At 39.6% G+C, this 14,235-nt stretch overlaps 1 protein-coding gene across 2 annotated transcripts in view; it reads right to left on the reverse strand.

The window, feature by feature from the left end:
* Positions 1-14,235, reverse strand: part of NBAS (NBAS subunit of NRZ tethering complex) — a 332,635-nt gene that overhangs the window by 285,684 nt on the left and 32,716 nt on the right. The gene's annotated exons all lie outside the window — the stretch shown is intronic.

A 14,235-nucleotide genomic window follows, 5' to 3' on the forward strand; every position in this document is an offset into this window, starting at 1 on the left:
CAATCTACCACTATCCCAAATGACAGAAAACAACATCAGGCTCCCTTTACATCAGAACGTACCTGATATCTATCATCACCAGGCCCCCGCTGTGTCAAAAAAAAAAAAAGGATGCACTTCCTCACACAACAAATTAGTGCTTATCTTTTTCTAGACCATGCTCACAGATAAATCAAAACTTTAAAAATTTTAGTTTCTGCATAGAAATCAAAAGGGGGAAGGAAATGACACTTCCTAAGACTCCTCAGAGTTGGCATATCAAAAGGCTGACTTGGTTTTATGGTTATGTTAACCAATGATGACTCTTAAACTTTCTATAATCCTAAGTACCTCATGAGGTAACACCATGAGTTACTCAATACAGCCAGCTGAGCCCATCAGTAGAAGGGTGTGCTCAAGGGCAGTCAGACAGAGCGCTACATGTTAGTGCAGAAGCAACACCTGTCCTCTGTTAATTCTGCTTACCTTGTGGGGCAAGCAGAATAATGGCCCCCAAAGATGCCCATGTCTTAATCTCTAGAACCTGTGGCATCACGTGGATTTAAGGTTGCTAAGCAAATGACCTTAAAACAGAGAGAGTATCCTGGATTTTCCAGGTGACCCAAATAACCACAAAAGTCCTTAAAAGCACAAGGGGGAAGCAGGAGAGTCAGTGTCACAGTGATGTGATGTGAGAAAAAGAGTCACCCAGTCTCTGCTGGTTTTGAGGATACAAGGGGCCAAGGAAGCTGGGCTGCTCTAGAAGCTGGCAGAGGTAAGAAGACAGATTGTCCCCCTGAGCCTCCAGCGAGGACACAGCCCTGCTGACACCCTGATCTTAGTTCAGTGAGACCCATTTCGGACTTCTCACCTCCAGAAATGTAACATAAATTTATTTTAAGCCCCTAAATTTGTGGTAATCTGTTAGAGCAGCCACAGAAAACTAACACACATCTTGTTTATTTCCCAGCCCTGGAATTCAGACAACCTGTCAGTCTCTCATTCCACCAAGTGCCCTCTTCTCATTTGACCACCTTCCTAACTTTCTTCTTTTTCTTCACTCTTAAGGAGATATAACTGACATACAGCACTGTATAAGCTTAAGGTATACAGCATAATGATCTCTTTTTCTGTCAGTCTGTTTTTGAAGCACAGGTGACCTACAACACCATGTTAGTTCCTATTCTGAACTAAGCTAACAACAATAAAAAAACCAACAATAATAATTTTTTAAAATCTCATCTCTACATATACTCTCAGATGTAAAACTTTCAAAACTGCATAAAACCCTTCTAGGTTTAGCCATAGAGCTTAGCCCAACTCAGTCTCAAAATTCATAAAGTAATGTAAATGTGCTTTATTCGCAAACACAACTTGAGCCTTTAATCAAAGCCTTTTTCCTACTGCTTTTATATATATAGTCTAACAAGTTTCCATCACAGCAAATCATAAGCAACAAACTTTGAGAAGATGCTTGAAGCAACCCGCTGGGCTATTTCTACCCTGCGCCAGTCCTCAGAGCTAACACGTAATTAACGCTGTTCACCAGGGCAAAAGAGATTTTGGTCCAAAGTCAAGGTAGGAATACGAGTATTACTTGCCTATAGCAACCATTCTGCTCAAATGATTTTTACACCAAAACAATTTCAAAAAAAATAAGTAGACCTAATGCAGATAAAATCATATCATTCCTCTGGCTCTAACTACCAATTTGAAAAAAATACAGTTGAAAAAAGAAAAATACTTCAAACAACACTTCAAAGATGCAATCTAAACAATAGGAAATCTAAATGTAAAATAGATAGCTAGTGGGAAGCAGCTGCACAGCACAGGGAGATCAGCTCAGGGCTCTGTGACAACCTAGAGGGGTGGGATAAGGAGGGTGGGAGGGAGACGCAAGAGGGAGGGGATATGGAGATATACGTATGCATATGGCTGATTCACTTTATTATACGGCAGAAACTAACACAACGTTGTAAAGCAATTATACTCCAATGAAGATGTTAAAAATAAATAAATAAACAAAGGGAAATCTAAGAAGTCTACACAGTAGAAAACTACAATGACCTGGCTTCTTCCGAACACACACACACACACACACACACACACACACACACACACACACACACACTCTCTCTCTCTCTCTCTCTCTCTCTCTCTCTCTCTCTCTCTCTCTCTCTCTCTCTCTCTCTCTGTAAGAGTGAGAGAGGAGGAGAGAATGGAGAGCAGATCAATGAATTAAAAGAGAACACAGTCTGGATAGTTGAAGATATGGACAAATTATTGTTAATTATCTTTGCATATGACCATGGTTTCATGTTTATGTTTTTAGAGAGTCCTTATGTCTTAGAAATACACACTGAAATATTCAGATGAAATACTACGCTGTCCAGAATTTACTTCAGGATATTCTAGGCACAGGAGGGTAGAGGCCCGGCTGAGGCCATAGATGAGATGAGGCTGGCCGCGAGTCGACTGTTAAACTGAATGGCAGTCACAAGGGAGTCAGTATATCCTGTGAACATGCTTCAAATTTTCCGTAAGGAACTTTTTTTTCAAAAGTCAGTTTGTTAGGAAAAACTCCTCTGAATAAATAGAAACAAAACAGGTAATTTTGAATATCTACATTTCTGAATATAGTCACAGTACTGTTTCAAACGGAAAACATGTGATTCTCATAAAACATATCTTTAAAAACCAGTAGCCTATTGTTATAATAAAAATAAAACACTATTTGAGAATTCAACAAATCTCTAAAAGGTCAGGATAAAGCAGATCCTGAAATAATTTTTCTCTACTCAGTGTACAACATTGACCATGTATAAATAAATATATATATTTTTTATAGTAACCATATAATTCTTTTCTCAAGGGGTTGAGCATTACTATTTAGTTTGCACTACTATGTCATGGAGAGGACAGATGTCATATTTAATTTTCAGATTTTAAAATACATGTATAAAACTTTATGTTGCCTGACTGTGGAAGGAGAGCTAACTGAGATTTCAGATTTCTTCTTATCTCCTGGTCTTGATACTAGAAGACATTTCCTCCCTATGAATTCTGATAAACATGGCCGTGAATAGATCAAATTGGTTACAACAAGATAAGCTCGATTAAAAATAAAAGAGATTCGGGCTCCCCTGGTGGCGCAGTGGTTGAGAGTCCGCCTGCCGATGCAGGGGACGCGGGTTCGGGCCCCGGTCCGGGAAGATCCCACATGCCGCAGAGCGGCTGGGCCCGTGAGCCATGGCTGCTGAGCCTGCGTGTCCTGAGCCTGTGCTCCGCAACAGAAGAGGCCACAACAGTGAGAGGCCCACGTACCGAAAATACAAAAAAAAAAAAAAGAGGGCAGCAGACAACACTAAGGCAAGAATCTCGTAAAGGAAAACATCAGGGAGAAAATTTCAAAATGTTCCTGAAGGACATAGAGTTATGCATAAAGAGACATACCATGTTCTTTGACAAACTCTCAATACCTTAAAGATGCCAATTCTTCTTAATCTATAAATTGAAAGAAATTTCAAATAAAATCCCAACAGAATTTCTTATGGAACTGAACAAACTGATATAATGGAACTAGACAATATAAAATTCACATGGGAGAGTAGAGTTCTAAAAAGAGCCAACTCCATTCACACTGATAACCTCTCCCTTGATGGCTTGTGCTTTGCGCATCCTGACCTGTCAAAAACTTTCCTACCCTAGTGTCACTGAGATGTTCTCCTTCAAATTTGACTATATTAAAATCTAAAATTACTCTCCATAAAGTGCAAAGACAAGGCACACACCAAGAAAACTTATTTATAAAACTTAAAACTAACAGTGTATGTTTTAGCAGACAGAATACATAAAGATCTCCCACAACCAGTCCAAAAGAAAAACAGACAAAGAATAAGCAAATCACAAGAAGAGAAATACAAAAGCCAGTAATGCAGATCAAAGCAACAAAGATTTATGCCAGCCACCCTCTATGCTTAGAGACACAGGAACTCTCATAAAACTATTGGTAAGACTGTAGTAATCATTTTGGAGAATGATATGACAATATCTAAAAAATGCACCCCTTCCCAAAAAATACCCCAAATTGAGTTCTAAGATAACTCTAGAGAAATTCTTGCACAGGTATATTTATCTCTTGGTAAAAGAATACCTCATGTAGCACTATTTATAATGCAGGAAAGTTAGAAATATTTTAAATGTTTAAAAGGGATAAATAAATTCATTAAACTGTTCAGGGAAACATATAGTATAAAAAAGAACAAATATAAAAATATATATTGGAAGGTCGCACACTAAATCCATGAGAGTAGGCTGCCTCTAGAAAGGGAAAGTGAGACAGAGGAAAGGGAGTAGGAAATTTTGTCTGTACTATTGTCTCTCTTTTATTTATATATCTGGGTATAACTATACACATACATACACACACACCTTAAGTAAAAATTACAATCTCAGTATTTGTTTTTTGGGGGTTTTTTGTTTGTTTGTTTGTTTTTTCGGTACGCGGGCCTCTCACTGTTGTGGCCTCTCCCGTTGTGGAGCACAGGCTCCGGACACGCAGGCTCAGCGGCCATGGCTCACGGGCCCAGCCACTCAGCGGCATGTGGGATCTTCCCGGACTGGGGCACGAACCCATGTCCCCCACATCGGCAGGCGGACTCTCAACCACTGCACCACCAGGGAAGCCCTCAATATTTGTTAATACTGGGTAGTAGGTACTTAGGTGTTCATTAAATCATTCCCTGTACTATTCTCTCTGTTTCTAACTTAAAAAGAGGAAAATCAAGATACAGTATCCCAAATTATGTACATAAATTTCTTCCAGTTAATGAAGTCCAAGAGAAAAAAATTCAGTTAATTGGCTGTAACGCTTAGCGTCAACCCACAAGTCTAGTCAAATACTGAAAATGAAATTAGCATATCATTTGCTTTGTGACATTTTGAAGCTGTTTATATGTTAATAGTTACATCTTAAGCATTCTGTGATTTACTACTGAAAGGATCACTAGATTTTTGCAAAAATTAAAACCGCAGACAATACTGCAGAAAATAACTGACATCATTAGTGTTATTTTCTGTTGCGGTAAGCTTCTCCACCCAGAAATATTTACATGCAGTGGTAGCAAAACCTCCTTAAATATACAGTATTTGGCTCTTATGTACTCACTTCAGGAATCACATTTTGAAGCAAGTGATTATTTTTACATTATTCTATAAAGACATAAAGCAATATAGAATTTCTATAGTACATATTAAATTCGGAAGACTAAAGCCCTCGATGTGTAGGAGTTTAAACTACTCGTTAACGAAAACACGAGAGTAGGAGAAAACTTTGCCGGTAATCTTCAACCTCAAAATTTTGTGGACAATAGGAAAATCATGGGTCTAGGAACCAGGTGTATCAGGTTCAAATACCTTTGCAACAGAGCAACTGTAATATTAGTTTCCTTCATCCCATCAAAATTTATAAACGCAAAGCATGTGCTAAGCAATCAGGAATGTGCAAGACAAAGAGCTTGCTTAAAAACCACTTCTAATTCTCAGAATCAATCTGTAGAGTCGTGTTTAGCTCTCCCAGTGTGTTAGTACCAACCATGGGGGGAGGCTCGGGGGCACCCTCCTTTCTCAGGTGGCAGTGGACACATATTCACACACGAGAACGACAGCGAGCACTGTCCACTCCAGGGAGGACAAGCCAACCCAGACCGCTGCTGCAGGGACCCTTGAGCTCGGCACAAAAATAGCCTTAAGGGCCAATTCAGTGTGTGGAGGAAGAAGTCAAGGAAGGCTTCACGGGGTAACATCAGAGAAAGGGTTCTCCTTTCAACAACTTCCCAAACAGATAAAGGGATCAGGTGAAGAGCCTGCTCCGCCAAGAGAACACGACGCACAAGAACACGGAGATGAGTTTGTAAATGGTGTGCTGGGAGGACGGGGAGAAACACAGTGAGCGCCCCCAGCCTGTGAAGGCGGGCAGGGGTAGCAGGGCAGAAAGTTCGAAGGGTCCTTAACAATACAGAATGGTTTATCCTGCTTGCTTCCCGAGCACATTATCACCTGCTACCTTCAGAACGGTAACTGTTACGTAAATCATGCCTCCATCACTAAACGTTAAGCCATTCGGACACAGAGACCGTGTCTGTATCCTTCAAAGCATTTACCACAGCTGTTTCATTCAGGAAACATCCATCTGTACACTATGTGCCCAGAAGTGCAGGGGCACGAAGATAAATCCGACCCAGAGCCCTCGTCGTCTTTGGCTTAACCTCTCCAGGCTTCAGTTCTCCCAGCTGAGAAATGAAGGGGCCGAGCCAAACGACGGACGAAACTTTTTTCCAGCTCTGACACTCTAAGAGTCTAAACTTCAAAGCAGGAATGCAGGTATCAGACAAGAAAAATAAACTGTAAGCAATGGAGCCAAAAAACACAAGGAGTGAATTACATGAGTGGGAGTAAAGGCAGAGGCCAGGGCAGAGCAAGAGGCCGTGAGAAGAGGCTGGTCAGGCCCATCCGAGGAAAGAAAGGGAGGGACGGAATGTGTGCCCCACGCATCACAGCAGACGTGATCTGGATGCCCTGGGAGAGCTAAAGGTGACCCTACCAATTGATTACAAGAAGAGTTATAACTAGTTTATTAAGAAGGGTCTTCAGTCTAGTAATTGTTGAAAAAAATCTGCCATCTAGTGGCTTAAAACTCCTTAAAGCCAAGGAAACGAATCTGAAATAATAGAGCAAGAAACTCTTGTATGTTCCCTGTCCAATGACCAATGGGCTTGTGGCATACAACCAGCAAGGAAGGGGGAAAAGGAAGGAAGGAAGGAAGGAGGAAAAGAAAGAAAGAAAAGAAAGAAAGAAGGAAGGAAGGAAGGAAAGAAAGAAAGAGAGAAAGAAAGAAGGAGAGAAAGAAAGAAGAAAAAATTACATGCCCCCAAATTAAAAGTACTTAAGACCATGCGTGGTGAAGTAAGGGCTCAAAAACTGTTACCTACTACCTTCACAGCTAGAAGCTGTTCTTCTCTTGGGATCATAGAAATGTTCCCAATTTTAACTCATTCTAACTTGATCTTAAATATTCTTTGCTACAAAAATCTTGCTAGTTCAATATTAAAAATTCTGTTCATCTTGGATTTCTTGAATGTCTCTGCCCCTGTTGCCACCCCTCAATCCACAGCTGATGACAATGATCATCATCTAAAAATGTAATTCCCTCCCCATCACTACGATGGATTTAGGCAACTTCACTGCAAAAGCACAATGTAATACGTTCAGCATCCCTCTGTCTGATCCATTCCATGACTACTTTGAATCCTGATGCTCAGAACAGTCCAGGTTCTGAAACCAAATTCTCACCGTCTATTTCAATACCAATAGTTTAGTTTTTGACATCTTTCTCAAACGTGTTCTCTCAGGAAAATAAGTCTTGTCTTTGAACCCTACCTCCCCGCACTGAATCCTGCTAACTGTAGCCTGCCAGCTGTGCCCGAAAATGAATTTCCATAATGCCTGCTACCAAACTCCCTGCCACAATTTTGCTCTGTTATATGCTACCTAGTAGTCTATACTAGATGTCCTTGGTACTTGAGCAGCTTGCTAAAACCACCATCTACTGTCTGTGCCCAATGCAGTGCAGCAAAATGTGGTCAAAAAAGAAGGACGACTTGAGGTTACAGAGCTAAAAAGTAGCACAGATTTCCTGTCTCCTAATCCAGTACACATTCTATCATATCACAAATATATTTTTTAAATTTTCTAATTGTTTATAAAACAAAATTAATAGCATATATGTGGAATCTGAAAAAAATGGTATAGACGATCTTATTTACAAAGCAGAAATAGAGACACAGACATAGAGAACAAATGTATGGATACCAAGGGGGAAGGCGGGGGTGGGATGAATTGGGAGATTCAGACTGACATATATACACTATTGATACTATGTATAAAACATAACTAATGAGAACCTACTGTATAGCACAGAGAACTCTACTCAATGCTCTGTGGTGACCTAAATGGGAAGGAAATCCAAAAAAGAGGGGATATTTGTGTACGTACAGCTGATTCACTTTGCTGTACAGTAGAAACTAACACATTGTAAAGCAACCATACTCCAATAAAAATTTTAAAAAAACAAAATTAAGCATCATTCCTTAATTCCTATAAAATAAACTAAGATAACTCAATAGTCTTCTTTCAGCTCTCTACTCCAAAGAGAGATCCACAACAGCTAGCATCACTCCAAGTATAAGAAGAAATTCAATCTGGCCCAAGTTACTTCTTAAAATTGCATTTCCATAAATTTTGCAGAGGGATTATGGAGTAGTCCTTAAAATCGGGGGGGGGGGCGGAACATATAACCCAAGTACAAAATATCTTGCTTAAGATTAATGAAATTCACTGACATATAAAGTTATCAGGTTAAACTACAACCAAAACAGAGAGCGAGAGGGAGGGAGGGAGGTTGGTTGATTTACCAGCTGAAGAGATTAAAAACTTTATTAAGGTCTACAAAGGCCCATTTAAATGTAACTGTAACATAATGAGAACTAGCCCCTCCTATCAAAGAATCTCCAAAGAGAGGACTGACTGATGGGTTAAAGCTGATTGCCAAATAATTTAATTTTTTTCCGTGGTAGGCAAAAAAAAGTCAAACTAATAAAGAAGACTGTCTTCTTAAGACAGCCAGGTGGAGGCTGCTAAGGACCAAGATATTTCTGAGTCACACGTGTCTACCTATCTGTAACATATCCTGGATAAAAGCAGATCACAGGATATGGCCAAGACTCTCCACTTCCCTGCCTCCCCAGAAACAAACGCCTGTGGGAAAAAAAGAAAAGAAAAATCAGTCTGTGAAGCTCAGCGAGTCCCTTAATTCACACCTAAGGACTTTCACATCCGCCAAGACAATGCAGCTTTCTGTGCAGACAACAGCACCTCTTCATTTCTCTTCAAAAACCCAACCTGAACTCAGGGAAAGAAGAATTTTCTCACAGTGGAGGAATGAGAATTCTAAAGGCAACATGAAAAGCTTCCTAATATAAGTTAATATACTCGATTACTGACATTCATACTTCCCAGCTACAAGGCTGCGCACTAATCTCTCAAATGTCAACAGCCCCTACATTATCAAAGGCTGAACACCCTCTCTCACTGCAGTGGAAGTAATTAACAAGGATCTGGACTGCAGTACTCATTCCTTTTCTAGAAGCAAAATCCTTCACGAAATTATTAATCTTATCTAGCTAGGGCTTACGAGAAACTTCCTAATGTAATTTATACCCAACTGCTCCTCCATCTGTCAAAAGAGTGTATCATTTACACATCACTGCCCTGATTCTCACAGAATATATATGACCTTAGGAACCAGAGAGAAAGATGGGCAATTTTATGGCAACGTAACGGCTATAAAGGCCCACTGATTAGCTTCCAAAAGCATCTCACAGGTCTAGATGGATCTTACACCTTATAAGAGGAGAACAAAATTTACCTATGCCCTTGGGTAAACCTTTAAGTAGGGCACTCTCAACACTATCTCCTCCACAAGATATAATTTAAACATCTGTGGGACCGATGGACATTTCCCTAGACAGGTGTGATGTACGAAGAAGAGATCGTGGCCCCCTATGCGTACTCTACTGCATCCCGTCCCATTCTATGCCCAAGACTGTTTTCCTTCCATTTTGTGCCAGTAAAGTCATCATCACGCCTCCTGAGAGCTCATTCACACGAGAAACATTTTTGATCCCCCCACTAAGTACTAGTTACTTATTTGGAATACCTCCTTTATCCCATGAGTGTAAAGGACTCATATTTAAAATGCTGAGGGACTTCCCTGGTGGTGCAGTGGTTAAGAATCTGCCTGCCAATGCAGGGGACACGGGTTCGAGCCCTGGTCCGGGAAGATCCCACATGCCGTGCAGCAACTAAGCCCGGGTGCCACAACTACTGAGCCTGCGCTCTAGAGCCCACAAGCCACGACTACTGAGCCCACGTGCCACAACTACTGAAGCCTGCACTCCACAACAAGAAGCCACCACGATGAGAAGCCCGCGCACCGCAACAAAGAGTAGTCCCCGCTCGCCGCAGCTAGAAAACAGCCCACGTGCAGCAACGAAGACCCAACACAGCCAAAAATAAATAAAATAAATAAATTAAGAAAAAAATAAAGTGCTGAGTGTTGGTTAGGGGAAATCAGAAACCCCCATGAGATGACCAGATCAGGATGCGTAAAGCATAGCCCTTTAGCACTTCAACATGCCATTACTTAAAGGTATTCCTCAGTCTCGCCTAAAATTAACAGCTTTCTAAAGACATCTCTTGCATCTTCTGAGCCTTCCCAAGAATAGTAGCAATTCCTATCAGGGCATGCTTAGGAGAATGCAATTACCCAACTACTCTTTAGCCAGTTCACTCCTACCTAATTGCAATCTACTACTAGGCAAGCTGACACTTAGTTTATTATTCCTTGTAAATGTCTCAAGTTCTTTCTGCGGAATCTGTACCTGGCTTAACACAGTTGACTAAAAGGATAAAAATCAATCACTCAAATGCTTAGATTCATCCTTTGTACAACTATGACATACATTATTAATCAATCATGATTCTTCCCCACAGACTGTATGAAACACGTGTATCTTTCTTAACATAAACCTTAGTATCCTTAACATAAAGATAAAAGTGTTCAGTTGGTGGACATGTAAATTGGTGCAACCACTATGGAAAACAATATGGAAGTTCCACAAAAATCTAAAAGTAGAGTTGCCATATGATCCAGCAATCCCACTCCTGGGCATATACCCAGACAAAACTATAATTCGAAAAGATACATGCACCCCTATGTTCATAGCAGCACTATTTACAATAGCCAAGATATGGAAACAACCTAAATGTCCATCGACAGATGAATGGATAAAGGTGTGTATGCATATACAATGGAATATTGCTCAGCCATCAAAAAGGATGAAATATTGCCATGTGCAGCAACATGGATGGACCTAGATATCATCATATTAAGTGAAGTAAGTCAGAAAGAGAAAGACAAATACCATATGGTGTCACTTATGTGTGGAATCTAAAATATGATACAAATCAACATATCTATGAAACAAAAACAGACTCACAGATATAGAGAACAGACTTATGGTTGCCAATGGGGAGGGGAAGTAAGGGAGGGAAGGAATGGAAGTTTGGGATTAGCAGAGGCAAACTATTATGTATGGGATGGATAAACAACAAGGTCCTACTGTATATCATAGGGAACTATATTCAATATCCTGTGAGAAACCATAATGGAAAAGAATATAAAAAGAATATATATATGTATGCATATGTATAACTGAATCACTCCTGTACAGAAGAAATTAACACATTGCAAATCAACTATACTTCAATAAAAATTTTTTTAAAAAGCAATGTACACCAAAAAGAGTATATTTTACTGTATATAAATTTAAAGTAATTTTTTAATTAAAAAAAAGATAAAAGTGTTCAAATGAAAGCCTGCTTAAAGGATCTTTTTTTTCTTTCTTATGCATTCCTTTATTTTTTACAGTTTTACTGAGGTGTGATTTACATTCCACGAAACTCACAGGCATGAGAGATCTTTAGGGGCAATGGAAATATTCTAAAACTGACTGGAGTAGTGTTTGCACAAGTCTATACGTTTACTAAAAATCATTGAATTATACACTTAAAATTAGTATCAAAGAGTCATCAAGGATTCTGAGAATGGGTGGTTTCTCAAAAGGGCCCAAGAAAGGAGACATGTTTTCTAGCTTTTGTCTTTGTTGAGATGTAATTCAGGATCTAGAAAAAGTTACCTTCAAACACTATCCTTCTGTAGTTATCAAACACTATCTTTGTGTAGTTATCAAGGAACTATTGGAGATTCAAAGTTGAATAAGGCAGATATGGCTTGTAGAAATTTACAATAAAATTAGGATCAAAACCTCAAAAAAAAAAAACCTATTGAAAGCAGGATACAGTAGTCCCACTTATCCACAGTTTCGCCTCCTGCAATTTCAGTTACCCACAGTCAACTGCAGTCCAAAAATATTAAATGGAAAATTCCAGAAACGGTTCATAAGTTTTCAACTGCACGCCATTCTGAGTAGTGTAATGAAATCCTGCACCTTCCCGTGCCATCCTGCTCCACGCAGCCCAGGAGGTGAGTCCTCCCTTTGGCCGGTGTACCCCACACTTTAGGCACTTAACAGCCATCCACGTTATCAGATACGGACTGCCGAGGTACTGCAGTTCTTGTATTCACGAAAGCCTTATTTTACTTCATAACAGCCCCACAGCACAAGAACAGTGATGCTGGCAACTCAAATATTTTCTTACTGCACCTAATTTATAAATAAAACTCTATCACAGGTTCACAGCATCAAGCGAAACGGTGAATTTCATAAAATCTTGAGTTTTTATATTACCAATTTATCCTAACTCCACTCTGGCTGATATAGTTCACATTTACAAAATCCTGGTGGATGGTAAATATCACATGATCACATTACCAGAGTAACCAAAAATAAATAAAAATGTGATGAATATTTTAGCTTCTTTCCTTAAAAGACCAGATAATGGAAAATATAAACAATCTAGCAATATTCTGTCATACACAAGAGGGCATTTACACATATTCCTTGCTTTATAACAATTTTCATTCAGAAACTTTAATGCAGTCATCCATCTCCAAGTTGACTGCTATCAAAAATTGTACATGATTGCAGAACCAAGAAGCCGCCCTCCTCCTGTGGTTTCATAATGTACTTACCTTTCCAAAATTTTTGAGACCATTCCCCCAGAAATACCTTTTTTTTTTTTTTTTTGCGGTACGCGGGCCTCTCACTGCTGTGGCCTCTCCCGTTGCGGAGCACAGGCTCAGGACGCGCAGGCTCAGGACGCGCAGGCTCAGCGGCCATGGCTCACGGGCCCAGCCGCTCCGCGGCATGTGGGATCTTCCCGGACCGGGGCACGAACCCATGTCCCCTGCATTGGCAGGCGGACTCTCAACCACTGCGCCACCAGGGAAGCCCCAGAAATACCTTTATGTACTTACATCCTAGGCCAAAAACTGAAAGGCTTAAGAAGTAATAAGGTAATCTGACTTATGACAAGTTATTATCATGTAATAACTATTGAATGTATGATCATTTCAAACCTACGGTCCCAAGTGAACCCCACTTACACTCCTGAAATAGTGCTAGGAAAAAAGAAGTCTAATACTGACCTTTGTAAAAAACCAAGACAACAGAATAGTCATCATGAAATAAACTAAACAAAGCAAAAAAACAGCCAAAGATTAAGACATAAAATGCACCTCTTTTAAAAAAGACAAGAAAAATAAAACAGAAAAATGTGGGGCAGAAGAATACAAAATATAAAAGAAGAAAAAGGGAAGAGAAAAATCAAAAGAAAGAAACATAATAATTTTTCTTCTCCACTCAAGAAATTAGTCACTCATCCAAGGAGCCCACGGATGGAGAGGTACCAATTGACAAACAGAGCTCTTATACTAGATGTTATTGCTTAAATGTACATTGCATGTATTTGTTGCCTTCAATTATCTGAAATTTTAATTGGAAATATAAGACCTATTAATTAAAATTTTAAAATTAATAAAGTACGATATATATGTATACATAGTAATTCTATGTATGAAAATGAATAGGCCCTAGTTGCCTGTGGCCTGAACTAGTATATAATCACCTATGAGTCACCCAGCCACTAGTATCTCCAAACTAAATCAACATTCCTCAAAGCATAGCTGATATGTTTCCTCATCTCAAAAATCCGAGTTCCTTAAAGAACAGAAAAGTCAATTAACGCTCCCAATTACCTGCCTTTGACACACCCATTCTCCCACCACAACTATCACCTCTACTCCCCTCCTACACACACCCTACAGTGTCAGCCAAGCTGCACCACTTGAAATTTTCCAAATATAAACTGTGGCTTCCTGCCTCTTGTCACTGTTCACAATGTCACTTTGTCTGGAACACCCATCATGTCCAGATCATATCCATTCTGCAAAGTACGTCCTAATGCCACCTGCCATACTCCCCTGATCCTTCAAGGAAATAATATCTCCTTTATCTGGATCCCCACATCACACTATATGTGCACTCTTTTAAGGCCCTTACTTCTTTCCAGTTTGCAATCCTGTTATATATGTGCGTGTACGTGTACATATATACACACACACATTTAAATAGAGAAAGAAATATATATATTTGACATTATATATATATATATATA

The sequence above is a fragment of the Neophocaena asiaeorientalis genome, unplaced genomic scaffold (genome assembly GCF_003031525.2).
Source record: "Neophocaena asiaeorientalis asiaeorientalis breed wild unplaced genomic scaffold, Neophocaena_asiaeorientalis_V1.1 scaffold398, whole genome shotgun sequence".
NCBI classification, from domain to species: domain Eukaryota; kingdom Metazoa; phylum Chordata; class Mammalia; order Artiodactyla; family Phocoenidae; genus Neophocaena; species Neophocaena asiaeorientalis.